The following is a 13543-nucleotide window of genomic DNA, read 5'->3' on the forward strand; positions in this document are numbered from 1 at the left end:
GGAAGTTGAACTTGTGAACTCTTCTTATACATACCTGTGTTTTGTACTACTGTTGGCTGTCCTAAAAATATTTTGAACCTTCAGTAAATATTTTAGATCAAGTCTCGTTCCCTTTGAATCCATTTTGATGATGTATATTTCCTGGGGGCCATTCTAGGAAAAAAATTGTGCCCCATATACCACTAGTCGAATTCTAAGAACTTTTTAAACTTACCTTGTAAGTTACAGATGTATTCCATGTCAGTTTGTTAAATGACTATATACACCTAGAACGTCTATTAAATATCAGAAGACTTGGCAGAAGGATTATGGAAATTGCTTACAAGCCTCAGTACTCAGAGCCTTAGAGACCTGATTAGCAACTTAGGATTTTACATTAGTAATTAGTAGGGAGAAATTACTGGAACAAGCAAGCTTGAATGGCTGCAGGCACCAGACACTTCAAGGGATGTGCTGCACTCATCAAAGGGGAAAGCATAACATCATTTGATATTTAAAGCTGCCTCACTGAAGTTATTCTAAAAGGTAAAAAAAAAATGCAAACACAACCAACAGCAATGAATAAATTTTCATCCTTGATATCTGGCAGGAGAAAATGCACACACAGAAATGCTCCTTTGCCATAATTGGTTTCAGGAATGTTCTCTTTTACCTTTAAGCAACATACAGACCATTTGAAAATGATCTGCCACCTATTGCTATGCGGAGACTATGCAATGAACATTTACATCCTCTGTACAACCAGCCATGGAGCAGTATTTGAATGAAAGATACAGACGTAAGAAAACAAGGGTCCTTTTTTGTCTTCATACCCCAACATTTGGATTTGTTCATTTTCATGTAGTGTTAGCTTGATATTTGCCCTCCATGGAGATAAATTGCCGCCCTGGGCTCCTGCTGGGAGGAAGGGCGGGATATAAATCAAGTAATAAATAAAATAAATAAATCTTTCACTTGTGTCTGAAAAAAGTGCCCCGGTTCCAGACAACGTATAAAGTAAAGCTTCCACATGGTTTATTTATTTGATTTATATCACACCCTTCCTCCCAATAGGAGCCCATGGTTGAAACAAATGTTTCATTACTTTTAACATTGCAGAGGTAGGCCAAAATTCAGAATGTCACATTTCCTGCAGTATGTACATGCAGAAATGGGTAACAGCTTAATCTGCTATGTTTTTATCATGCAACTACAAAAGCACTTAAGCCCAAATGGAGAAAAGACACTAGGAAACCCAAGCTAGTGTATTCAGGAAACTGGGCCCAAATGGTAAAGAGAAATGCAATATAACACAAGTAGAAAAAATGTTTGAAAATAAGTAATTGTAAAATGGATCAGGAAACCAGTGAATGAATATTATACATGAAATCAATATACAATTTAAATACATTTAATTAGCTGAAATAGTTTCCTTGGTAACAAATAAATAGAAACAGAGTGAAAAGCTTGTATTCATTAGACAACAAAAATGCCAGAAATAACCCTGCTGGTGCAAAAAGTCGACAAATTGTTCTGCTGTATTGTGTTTATTTTTTGGGGGGGTTAGTCCCTTCTATCCTGATATAGTGTTTCTTCTTGGATTTGGATTCCTGCATTGAGCAGGGGGTTGGACTTGATGGCCTTATAGGCCCCTTCCAACTCTACTGTTCTATGATTCTTGAGATTCCTTTTTTTTAATATTAATGTTCTTGTGATCTGCTGACAAGTGGAGTGATTTTGCACTTAGTTCACTGAATTACAATATTGCACTATATACAAATCCTTTTTTAATACAATTTCTTAACAAATACTTTGTTGTTATGTGCATTCAAGTCAATTACAAGTTATGGCGACCCTATGAATCAGTGACCTCCATGAGTGTGGCGTCCTTCCCTGGCTCTCCCTGTCAGGTTCCTACCTGCTTGTGGCTACTGCCTTTCACTAGGCACCACCAGGGACACCACCAGTCAGGACCGTCCTTTATATGGTTTCTCACTCTGCTCTAGCACAGATATCACTAGATCCCACTGCTAGGCAGCACCACCAGTCACTTCCTGTAACCAATACCCCAGAGACTTTGCCTAAGTCTCTCTATAGCTTGTTACTTTGTGACTGTGTGCCTATGCTGTTCCCAACCCCCTTGTATCTTTATATATAAAGCATACAACTCTGGGTTGCTCTGGATACTTGACTTGTTACAATATCTCCCTTCACCGCTGCCACCATTAGATACAGTTTCTGTTCAGCCTTGGTAATTACCTTGCCCTCCCTTCTGGTCTGTATATTCCCCCAGCCAAGGATCAGGCCTTTGGTAAACCAAATAAGTATTTATTTACTAACAACAGGAAATAACACGATTACTTTAGGAATGTTTCACAAGCGTATGGTTTCATATATGGTCACTCTTTATGTTTCTGTTCATATATATATTTAAATATCAGCCAAATACAATCCAAACTTCCCTCAGAACTCTGCCAGCCAACCCTCACCAAACTACCTCACTCCAACCAACTCAACAACTTCTCCCCCCTCATCACTCACAAACCTCCATTTATACCTTCAGCCAGCCAGGCAATTATCATCCAGCATACTTCAGCTTCTCACCCATGTACTCCCCCTTTCTCTCTCAGTCAATTGCCATACATCACCAATAGACCCGCACTTACCATATTTACAGATGCTTAACCTACAGGAACATCACAAAGAGCATCTATCATGAACCACCCTGTTCAGACCTTGTAAGTTCAGGTCTGTGGCTTCCTTTATGGAATCAATCCATCTCTTGTTTGGCCTTCCTCTTTTTCTACTCCCTTCTGCTTTCCCCAGCATTATTGTCTTTTCTAGTGAATCATGTCTTCTCATTATGTGTCCAAAGTATGCTAATCTCAGTTTCATCATTTTAGCTTCTAGTGAACAAATACTTTACATTGGTAAAAAATATTTGCAGTTCAGCACTGGGCATTCCAATTTTTAACAAAGACAATAGAGAAAAAGAGTAAGATACTTTGCTGAATACAGACTATGCCAGATTGTTACATGTTGCACAGCTGACTTACACAAGGGCTGCCCACATACCAGCTGCCTCCTTGTAAAATAAAACAGCTGTCTTGTGCCTAGCTTTCTGAAAAAGCCAATAAAGAGTTAAGGGGGCATATGCAAGTCTGTATGATGTGTTATTTAGTTATACTTCTAGTTTTTCATTAATTAATTGTTTGCATTTCCCTTCTTGCTGGGTGGATGGAAGGTTTAAATAATTAAAACTGCTGTCCTAGAAGGAAAAATGAGGATCTATGACCATTCTTGTTATGAAGAACCTGGATTGAAGATGAAGTTAAGACAAATGTGTGGAAACAGTTAAGCTCAGGAACCATGAGATAAAGGGTACCTGGGGAAAGCAAGAGGTAGGGCACTAAAGAGCATAAGGATTGATGATTTATAGCCCAATTTTACTGGTTTGCTCAGAAGTAAACTCTACTGTGTTCAGCTTACTCCTAAGTAAACTGTGTATGTAATTGTAGCCCAGGTTTTCTTTTTCATTCATATTTTTACAACTCTGTCTTTCTTTTTTGCTTCCCACATATCTGATTACAACCACTTCAAGGCAGGACTTTCCTCTGTGTACATACTGTATCCTGTTTAAAGCCTTAAGGATACAGTGGGCTATAATGTATAATTATATAATGTATAATGATTTAGGTACGCTTAAAGTTTGAAAACTCCCATGGAGTGGTATTCCACAGTTTATAGTTGAGGACAACAACATATTTTGGGGTCATTTCTCAAGTATTTAATTTTTAAGCACAGTTAACAATAATTTAATAACAGATTGCTTTTAATTTATTCAACTAAGCTCCAAATATTAACAAACAAAGCTAACATCTTCAAGGGCAAACATATTAAGCTATTGACCTAAGCCACTAACTTAGAAGTATGTTCTACTGCAGGGATGGGGAATCAGTGCACCTCCAAATGTTTTAAACTCCAACTCCCATCAGTTGCAGCCAGCATGGTCAATGGTCAGGGATGATGGGAGTAGTTGTACAACAATACATGGAGGACCACTGGTTCCCTATCCCTGCTCTATTTAAATCAAAGCAACTTATTTTCACAATGATCCAGAACACATTTCTGTGAAAATAGGGTAACTGCTTGGACCATCAACCTAAAAATGAAATACAGCTCATGAGAAAAGTAAATAAATATCACTACTTCAGGTATTGCCTAGATGGCAGAATGATCTTGATATTTGAGCATCCTGTTACAAGCTATAAATAATGCTAAGGGTTGTCTCCATCAAAGTCATCGGTTTGCACAAGTAATTTTGCTTGTGCTAAGGAACTTTACACACACACACACCTGTGTGCCCTCTGCAAATCTGCTCCAGAGAGTTGGGGGAAACACTGAAACAATGGCTAAGGATTGTATCCAACAAAGTCATTCCATTCGCAGAAGTCCTTGTGGAAATGGAAAAACTTCATTGCATACCTTTAGTAATTAATTGTACTGTTTACAAGTAGTTGAGTTCTGAAACTAGTCATCTGATTAGGTGGAGTGGAAGAGTCCAGGGTTCTAAACACAATGATAATATGGAACTGTTAAATAGTTTGGATTTCAAATTTATGTGCACTGTAGAACCCTGAGAAATGGCCCTGAAGTCATGTGGAGTATAAGACACCCACTCACACATATAGTGGTGCCCTTGTGCCCGCTATAGACCTTAGCACCGTTCATAAATGTGATTGGTGGCAGGGCAACCACTTTAAAAATGCAGCTACATAGAGGCTGGTGTGAAGTGGCTCCCCATACACTGGCAATGATTTTTAACCATAATATCATGTCTCGTGTAAGCTTTTTCAAGGTCAAAACCTACCACATTCTCATGGGAATACACTTTATACAAATGGTGTCTGAACGCCACAGCCATTATGTAGTTGTGATTTTTTTCAGTAGCTATTATGCTGATAAATTGGTGCGAATTAGACCCTACTGAAATTCTACTCTGACCTTGTTAAATTTTGATACTGTAATTTGCACACCCCTTTATGGTTGCAAAGTTTTAACACACAAGCACAACCATAAAACAAGTCATAAAACAATTCAAAAACAAGGCTTAAAACTGCTGGTCAGCAGAACAAAAGCTGTCAAATCAACAGCAAAAAAAGAAGTTCACTCCTGAAAATTAACAGGGACGAAGTCATATGGATCTCCCATGGTGAGGCAACTTCCACATTACAAGGTGGCAACAGGAAAGGGACTATTTTTCATGGTGGCCAATTCAGCCTTCACACAAGACAGAACATGAAGCAAAGCATTATTAGTCAGTTTTAAAAGTTGGTGTTAGCAAGGGGAGATTGTTGGATTGCTCATACTAGAAGAGAGATAATTAGGCTCCAGGCTCGTTAGGGCCTGGAATCAGATTGGTATCCAGTGCAGTAGTCTCAAAATAACCAGTACGGGATGATGCCTACTCACACATGTTAATAGTCAGGTAGCAACATTTCACACAGGCAGAAGTTTCTGAACCATATTCAGAGGCAGCCCAATCTACAGTGCATTACAGTAGTCCTATCTGGAAGTCAGCAAGGCGTAGATGACACATCTCTATGTCAAAAGTGGTGAATTCCTCTTAAGAGGTAATAGTGGCAAAGTGTCTTGATTCTGGGAAGACATGAGTTTCTCTGCTGCTGAAGAAATAGACTAAAACTTCCTGCCCAACAGCAGTTTATACAGCTTTATTAATTTTCTTTGCTGGAAAAAAGATTAATTTGGATAATTTTATCCTCCTCGCTGAAACTGTTTTATTCCATACTTTTAAAAAAGCAAATTAAAACCCACAGTCTTTGTTTAATCCTATTTTCAGAAAGTCAGGGAAACAATGAAATGCCTCCATCATACCCCCATAATTTCCAATCTTAAATATATTTAGTTAAATATATCTTAAATTCAATATAAATTTCATGGTTCTAATATTTCCCTGTGAACCACTAAGAGAACTTTTTGGGTAGTAGATAAATATTGAAAATAAACAAACTCAAGGAACATGACTTCTGAAGCAGATTTTTCAGTGATGAGACTTGTTTTTCTAAACTGGTTTCTTAATTCATTTTCAGACTACTGGGCAACATCCAACATGGCACAAGTAGACTTCCACTCGCTCAACAGGACTTCCCTTCCTCTCTTCCACCCTGCAGCCACCCACCCTCAATCTGTCCTGGAGAGTCCCCCAACCCTCTGCAGCAGATTTGCAGGCATGGTGGGAGGAATTCCAGGGAGGCACGGGAATCTGTTTCACCAACACTGACAGACACACTCGTTCAATTTCTTTTTCTTTTTTGCTGGTGGTAGGGAAAAAGAAACACAGTTGTTTGCTCCCAAAAATATCTAAAACAGTATTAGATTTAGAGGACTAACAAAACTGAAAGATAGGCAAAAAAGGTAGCATTTCCTAAAAGTGTTTCCTGGGCAGTGCAATCCTGTGCATGTCTACTCAGAAGGAAGTCCCATTATGTTTAATGCAGCTTACTCCCAAGTAAGAGTGAACAGGATTCTGCAGTAAAATATTATTTCAAAAGTGCATCAAGGTAGGGGAGAGAGAAATGGCACTGATGCATTATCTTTACATTACAGAGATGTATTTTTATTTTACCTGACATATTTGTATTTTGTGAAAAAATGTGGGAAGCAGCTCTTAACTTCCAAGGAACCTAGTTTCTTTTTATTTACATGAATATCACTGAAAGGTCACAAGAAATTAACTATAATCTATTTTGTTCATTCAGAGTAATTAACCTCCATCATCCTTAGATAAAAATGAATTTTCCAATGTACTAATAAATTTTTGTCTCATTTGTACTTTAAACTGCCGGTACCATTCCATAAGTTTTTTCCTCCTCTGAATCTTTTGTTGTAAGGTCATATTTTGCTCTTTTTCTAAAACCGCAGGAAGTTCTTACTAGTTTTTAATAAAGATAAAGGGAGCTCCCATGGTCTTTAGTAATTGCAGTGGAGCACTATGGGATGCAGTTGAGTTTCCGCAACTGCCTGGTGTCATTACATCTTCTACAAGAGGAACAGAGCCAAATGAGCAAGCCTCATAAATCCTATAGCATTCTGTATTTATTCCCAGTGGCCATAATGTGACATCACTCTGTAGCAATGTGTCATGATAGTTTCGAAGGCTCTTGTTAGTTTCTTGAGGCCACTACCTAGAAAAAAAGACAAAGGAGGCTGAAAATGCAGGCTTCTTCACCAACAAATTAAATAAAGCAGCAAAACAAAGATCCATACTACATTTTCAGCATAACCATTCAGTGTAGCAGCCACAGCAGCAGCAATAACATCTACGGACTGGACATTTTATATGATTGTTCCCCCAATGCCTTCATCAATTGTTATTGCCTTAAAAAAACTTATTGGCTTGGATCTTAAGATAAATTAACAGTTCACAGTTCTGCTGGCCTAATCCAACATTGTTCAAGTTGGCCCCCTCAAAATAAGGGGGCAATGGTGGCTTTTGGGAAACACAGAGATGGTTCAGATCCAAGTCATTATATTTATTGTGTTTTTATTTTCACTTATTGTCAGTCAACCTGGAAATTTATCAGAAAGGAAGACTGAATACCAATATTTTAAATAAGTAATAAAATAAACACCTTCAATTGACAGAATAGTCAAGAGAACAAACATTGCTTTGACCTTGATGAGTGTTGAAGATCTCAAATCATTTCAAAGAAATTCCATTTAAGTGCATTCATACATGTCTCATGCATCTCAATTGTGTCTTTATGGGTTGCAAATGCGTTTTTTAGAGTTGGGTTATCAACAGCATTTCCTCTGCTTAAGCCATTTTCTACTCTTTCATTTCAGACTATACAACTGAGAACACAATGTCACTATATTCTGGCATCTATGCCAACATGTAAATTCATTTTAGAAAAACTGGAAGAAATATAGATTACTGTGTTAGATAATCTCATTATTTAGGTTGTTACTTTTATATTAAGACTGCTATCCTATAGACTTCCCGGAAGTGAGTGCTCAGCTGGTGACTGTCTCTGAGAGATCTCTGCCTCAGAGGAAGCTTTTTTCAGGTTAAAAGCCAGCCAAGAGGAAACTTTGACTGGCTTAAATGTTCTCCAAGGTATAGGAGAACCGATCAGATTTTCCACAAGACTTCGTTGAGCTGTCGGCGGCTGGAATTGATCAGGAAATCCCTGAGATAAGAAGGCATGCCGATCGGCTGAAGACGGAGTCAGGATTTCCATGCAAGCTGTACTGGAAAAAAGCGAAGCGTGTTTTTTTCTTCTTAAAAAACGTCCCTAACCAGCGAGCCTACTTCTGTCTAAATCTTATCATATGGCTTAAATTACTACAATAAAAGAGATTTGTTTACGAATCAGCAACTGAGAAACCTGGGTGAGTCATACTTTTTCTCTTTTAAATATAATTAAGGAAGAAAGAAAATGTAAACAACTTATATACTTTTTTTACGACAAAAAGCTGGCCTGAATTTGGAGTTTTAAAGTTTAAAAACGGATGAGAGGTAATTATTATTTGATGGAAATATATTTTGGACTATTTTTCTCCTTGGACTATTTCTTTTTGGACGAATCTGCTGTTCATATTTGTTACTAATCGTTTGGTGTTGGGAACCAGAATTGTTTTGCATTCTTGGACATAGATAAGAACTGTGCTGTGCTGGCTGGACTATAATAACAGGCCTGGAATATTAACTCTTTTGTTGGTGGAGGAAAAAAAAGAAAGAAACAGACTGCCTCTAGGTTTTGGAACAGTGGTTAATATCAGAAATTAAAGGCTTCTTTTGAAAATGACAACTAAAAAAGCAACTAAGGCCCAGGAGCGAAGAGGTCCTATTGACCCACAGGAAGGGACTATACCCCCAGATATGTTTCAAAAAATAATGGAAGGGATTAATGATATAAAACAGGAAATGAAAACTGAATTGATGGATATAAAAGACTATATTAAAACACAAGTGGATGAGATTAAAGGGACAATTGGGCAAATAAAGGAGGATGCAAAAAATACTAAAGAAAAGGTACAAATCTTGGAGAATAGAACAGATATATTAAATCTGGAATTAGAAAAAAACTTGGACTATATGGCTGTGACTGAAATGAGAAATAAAGAACATTGTTTGAGATTCCGTGCAATCCCTGAGGAAACAGGTGAAGACATCAGAGAAAAAATTGTTAATGCTTTAGTAAAATTTCTGGATTTGAATGAAGATCGGATGGAATTTGAAATAGACAAAGTTTATAGAATTAATTCCAGATATGCAACAATGAAAAAAATTCGAAGAGATGTGCTTGTTCACTTTATAAAGAAGACGACCAGAGATATGGTATTACAGCAACACTTTAAAAATACCTTTAAGATTGATGGTAAGGAAATACTGGTGATGAAAGAAATTCCTATTAGACTTTTACGTAAGAGAAAAGAATATGCTTTCCTTACAGAAAAACTTAAACAACGCAAAATTCAATTTAGATGGGATGTTCCAGAAGGAGTGATCTTTACATTCAGACAACAGAAATATAGATTGAATACTGTTCAAAAAGCAAGGGACTTCTTGAGAAAAGCTTCAAAAGATATGGATGAAGATAAACTCAAAGATATGGATATAATTCCTGGGGAACAAAGTCAACAAGATATGCAGAGGAGGGGAAGGAAGATGATGGATTAAAAGGAGCATCAGGCACATTTTAAAATACACGCTTAAAGATGGATTACAAATATCTAACTTGGAATATAAACGGAGCCAACACGGCGCAGAAGAGAAAGAAAGTGTTTCATTATTTGAAAAAATTAAAATTGGATATAATTTGTTTACAAGAAACTCATATTAAGAAGAAAGATTCCAAATATTTGATTTGTAAAAATTTGGGTGAAGAATTTATTTCGGCTGGACCAAAAAAAAAAAAATGGAGTTGTTCTCTACATTAACCCACAATTGCTTCCTAAATTGGTATTACTGGATGATAGTGGTAGATTTGTGGGAGTTGAAATTACTTTACAGGGTACAAACATTTTGGTAGTGGGTATTTATGCCCCCAACGAAGATAAAACAAGGTTTTACACAGGACTTATGGAAAAATTGTCAGAGTTTTCATATGATCATTGGTGTGTCATGGGTGATTGGAATGGGGTAATCTCACCAAAAATTGATAGGCTTTCTGAAAAAAATATCAAAGAGACACAGGGTAAATTACCGAAGATTTGTTTTGAATTGATGGAACATTTAGAATTGGTGGATACCTGGAGATATATAAATGATAACGCAAAGGAATTTACTTATTTTTCAGAAAGACACAAAACATTCTCGAGGATTGATATGATTTGGATGTCTAAAATCCTAGCGAAGGATATTTTTAAAATGGATATATTACCAAAAACTTTTTCGGACCACAATCCTGTGATATTAACTTTAAAAAAAAAAAATCTTGGATTTAGATGGAGACTAAATGAATCATTATTACAGAATGACAAAGTAGTACAAGAATGTAAGAAGAAATTAAAAGAGTTTTTTGAACATAATTTACATAAAGGAACAAGTGAAAACATCGTTTGGGATACAAGTAAGGCATTTATGAGGGGATATTTTATTAAATGTAACTCTGAATTAAAAAAAAAAGAAACAACAGAAAATGCAATTAATTTTGGAAGAAATAAAACAAAAAGAGGAAGAATTGAAAAAGAATCCATCTAAAGTTTCTATTGTAAATCAAATTAAAATGTTACAGAAGCAAGTATCAATGCTGACAGTTAGAGAAATTGAAAGGAAACTAAATTTTGCTAAACAAAGGACTTTTGAATTTGCAAATAAACCTGGGAAATGGTTAGCATATAAATTAAGAAAAGAACGTCAAAAAATATTATTTTAAAGATACAAGAAGGAGATGAGACGCTGACAGATAATGTAAAAATCAAAAAGATTTTTCATCAATATTATTCAACATTGTACAAGTGTCAGGAAATTCCATCTGAAAAAATAGAAGAGTATATATCTAAACAGAATTTGCCTAAAATTACAGACTTTCAGAGACAAGTTATTAATGGCCCTATTACGTCAAGAGAGATATCTGAAGCTATAAACAAAATTAAATTAGGAAAGGCGCCAGGACCAGATGGGTTATCTGCAATGTATTATAAATGTTTGGAGGAAGAACTCTTGCTACCTTTACAGTCTACAATGAATCTTATTCTGCAAGAGGGAAAGATACCGGATAGTTGGAAAAATGCTAATATAACATTAATACCTAAAGAGGAGCAAGATTTAACTAAAACAAAAAATTATCGACCAATATCTCTATTGAATAATGACTATAAAATTTTTACAATGATCTTGGCAGAAAGATTGAAAATAATATTGCAACAATTTATTCAGGAAGATCAATCAGGGTTTTTACCTAAAAGACAATTACGTGACAACGTCAGGAATGTCTTGAATGTGTTGGAATATTTAGAACAACGAAATGATAAACAAGCAGCTTTGATTTTTTTAGATGCTGAAAAAGCATTTGATAATTTGAATTGGAAATTTATGTTTCAGGTTTTGGAGCAAATGGATTTTGGAGACAATTTTATAAAATGGATTAGATCGATTTATACATCTCAGAAGGCTCAGATAATTGTTAACGGAGATTTAACGGATTCATGTGAAATACAAAAGGGTACAAGACAGGGATGTCCTTTATCTCCCCTTTTATTTATTCTGGTCTTGGAAGTGCTGCTTAGAGATATAAGGCAAGATAAAAGAATTTCGGGATTAAAGATAAAAAAAGAAGAATATAAATTGAGAGCATTTGCTGATGATTTGATAATTGTACTAGAAAACCCTTTGGAAGGAATTAATGTATTGATGGACAAATTAAAAGAATTTGGACCGTTAGCAGGATTTAAGATCAACAATCAAAAAACAAAGATGTTGGTGAAAAATTTAACTTTAAGGGATCAGAAAGAGTTAATGGACAAGACAGATTTTACAATAGAGAAAAAGTTGAAATATTTAGGTATCATTATGACAAATAAAAACTCAAAGTTGTTTCATAATAATTATGAAAAATTATGGACAGAGATTAAGAAAGATTTGCTAAGATGGGATAAACTACAATTGTCATTAATGGGTAGAATATCTGTGATAAAAATGAATGTATTACCGAGAATGATGTTTTTGTTTCAAACAATACCTGTAATATCCTCTGATTTACCTTTTAAACAATGGCAAAAAGATATTTCTAAATTTGTATGGCAAGGAAAAAAACCAAGAGTTAAATTTAAACTACTACAAGATGCCAAAGAAAGAGGAGGACTGGGATTACCAAATCTGAGACTTTATTTTGCTGCCTGCTGTCTAGTCTGGATAAAGGAATGGATCTTATTAAGGAATAAAAGACTATTGGATTTGGAGGGCCATAATTTGAAGTGGGGATGGCATGGATATCTATGGTATGACAAAGTAAAAGTAAATGTAGACTTTAACAATCATTTTATAAGACGTCCTTTGTTGAAAATATGGAATAGATATAAACCAAGGCTTTATTCGAAAATACCATTATGTGTCTCAAGTCAAGAAGCGTTTTACAGAAGAGAAATGGCTGGAAAAGAGAAATGGTTAACTTATCAAGAACTATTAGAAAATGTACATGGAGAATATATAATGAAAGAGAGAGAACAACTGACAAAGGAAGGATATAGTTTTCAATGGTTTGCCTATTTACAATTGTTAGAAAGATATAAAATGGACAAGAAAATGTATGGGTTTGAAATAAGTAAATCTGATTTTGAAATAGGATTGTGTACAAATGATGAAAATATAATTGCGAAAATGTATAAACTCTTACTGAAAATGGATATGGAGGAAGAACAAGTAAAAGAGTGTATGGTAAAGTGGGCAAAAATTTTTGGTTATAACATACAAATGGATCAATGGGAAAATATGTGGAAAAAAGGCTTGAAATTTACACTATGCTATAATCTTAAAGAAAATTTTTATAAAATGATGTACCGTTGGTACATGACTCCAGAAAAGTTGTCAAAAATGTATAGTAATGTTTCTAATGTTTGTTGGAAATGTAAACAAGAAGGATCATTTTATCATATGTGGTGGCTGTGTAAAAAGGCAAAATCATTTTGGGCACAGATAGGTAGGAAGATGCAAAAAATTCTAAAGATAAATATTCAGTCAAAACCAGAATTTTTTTTATTGGGTTTTATGGATAAACAAATAGAAAAGAAATATGGAAGAATAATATTATATATGATTACGGCAGCAAGACTATTATATGCACAAAAGTGGAAAATGGAATCAACACCAACAATGGAAGAATGGCTATTGAAATTAATGGACTTAGTAGAAATGGATAAATTGACATGTCTACTTAGAGAAAAATCGACAGATACATTTCTTAAGGAATGGAAGCCTCTCTTAGACTTTTTGTTGAAAGATCAAAATAAAATGATGATACTGGGTTTTGACGATTAACTAAGACAGCCTATGGAGAAAAGGGATTCTGTATGTATACATTAAGGGACAGGTTTGATG

The sequence above is a fragment of the Rhineura floridana genome, chromosome 8, assembly GCF_030035675.1.
Source record: "Rhineura floridana isolate rRhiFlo1 chromosome 8, rRhiFlo1.hap2, whole genome shotgun sequence".
Classification (NCBI taxonomy): Eukaryota; Metazoa; Chordata; class Lepidosauria; order Squamata; family Rhineuridae; genus Rhineura; species Rhineura floridana.